This window comes from Bufo bufo, chromosome 11, assembly GCF_905171765.1.
Source record: "Bufo bufo chromosome 11, aBufBuf1.1, whole genome shotgun sequence".
Lineage (NCBI taxonomy): Eukaryota > Metazoa > Chordata > Amphibia > Anura > Bufonidae > Bufo > Bufo bufo.
In genome coordinates, this window is record NC_053399.1 from 21991029 (window position 1) to 21993300 (window position 2272).

Sequence of the window (2272 nt, forward strand, 5' to 3'; positions counted from 1 at the left end):
TACCGGGATGTAATCACCAGGGGGGCGGGGCTTCCTGTCACAGGGACCTCACACAGGAAGCGCCACCTGCCTGAGCCGTGCGACCCCCGGGCCAGGAGGGCACTGATTGATGCAGAAAAACGCATTCAAAAGGACTGGTAAAGACGGGTTCTTCTTCTCCTTGCTGCTGGATCCACTTCTGGCTTTGGCAGAAAAAAAAACTGCCGTTGTGACCCTAACCTTAGGCTGTGTTCACACTGCAGATTTTGAGGCTGTCAAAATCCTCCACCGTTTCTGCCACGCACTGAATGGACATAAACCGCGAGCAGGTGGTGTCCACGCGAAATCCGCTCCAAGACTGGACATGTCCATTTTCATTGCGGCCTAGGCGTAAATCCGCAGCTGCGTGAACGGCGGTGTGGGCTCCCACTGAAAACAATGGGAGGTGGTTACAGCGCTAAGGCTACTTTCACACTTGTGGCAGAGTGATCCGGCAAAACATATGCCAACTGATGGCATTTGTCCTGAAAAATGCATTGAAATGCCGGATCCGGCACTAATACATTCATATGGAAAAAAATTCCGGATTCAACATTCAGCAAGTCTTCAGTTTTTTTCGCCGGAGATAAAACCGTAGCAAAGACTGAACTGAAGACATCCTGAACGGATTACTCTCCATTCAGAATGCATGGGGATATGCCTGATCAGTTCTTTTGCAGTATTGAGCCCCTAGGGCGGAACTCTACGCCGGAAAAGAAAACCGCTAGTGTGAAAGTACCCTGAAATCAGCGGCAAAAAGCCAATATGGGAATAAACCCTTCAGGTATGTTCACATGGAGTTTTTTCTGTGCTGAAAAAACCCAAAGGGGAATCCGCTTCAAAACTGCACATGGTTTTCTGATCCTGCCCATTTTAATGGAACTTTTCAATGCGGATTTGATGGAGAATTCGCACCAAGAATGAAAATGTAGCTTTTTCCATGTCGTAGTTTTTAAAACTGCCAATGGGGGGGAAAAAAAACCCGCTGTGTAAATTACCATGTGGTTCTCTCATTGAAATCCATGGGAGGCGGATTGCATGTGTTTTGCGTGCGGATTTTACTGCCGGTCACGGTCATTAGCCGTGGGTCATGGCGACTGCTGCACTCGCGAGCGGGCACCATGTTTACTAATCGCTCCATTGCCGTACATGTATGGCGCTGGCAGCTAAACGGTTAAAAATGTAAATACAGTGAAGAAAAAAAATATTTTATAGCTTTGCTTTCTCCTCGTCGCTCTCTGCGACTCCCCCCTCATTACCCTGTAGAGGGCCGACACCTTCAGATTTATACTTTTTACCATTTATATAATTGAAGAAGATTTTAGGGTTAGTTTTACTCTCTTTGGCAATGAATCTCTCTGTCTCTAGTTTGGCTGCTTTTAGTTGTCTTTTACATATTTTTTTTTTTTTTTTTCCTTTTAGTTTTTTAATGCTTCCTCGCTACCCTCCTGCTTTTAGTGATTTAAATGCTTTCTTTTTGTCCTTTATTTCTTCATCTACATTTCTATTTATCCACATTGGCTTATTTTTCTTGTTCCTTTTTATTCCCTTAACCACCTCCGGACCGCCTAACGCAGATTCGCGTTCCGGAGGTGGCAGCCCTGCGCTCAGCGACGCATATACGCGTCATCTCGCGTGAGCCGGGATTTCCTGTGAACGCGCGCACGCTCACAGGAACGGAAGGTAAGAGAGTTGATCTCCAGCCTGCCAGCGGCGATCGTTCGCTGGCAGGCTGGAGATGTGTTTTTTTTAACCCCTAACAGGTATATTAGACGCTGTTTTGATAACCGCGTCTAATATACCTGCTACCTGGTCCTCTGGTGGTCCCCTTTGTTTGGATCGACCACCAGAGGACACAGGTAGCTCAGTAATATGTTGCACCAAGCACCACTACACTACACCCCCCCCCCTGTCACTTATTAACCCCTTATTCACCCTTGATCACCCCCCTGTCATTGATTACCCCCCTGTCATTGATCACACCCCTGTAAAGCTCCATTCAGATGTCCGCATGATTTTTACGGATCCACTGATAGATGGATCGGATCCGCAAAACGCATACGGACGTCTGAATGGAGCCTTACAGGGGCATGATCAATAACTGTGGTGATCACCCCATATAGACTCCCTGATCACCCCCCTGTCATTGATTACCCCCCCTGTCATTGATCACCCCCCCCTGTCAGGCTGCATTCAGATGTCTGTATGATTTTTACGGATCCACGGATACATGGATCGGATCCGCAAAACACAT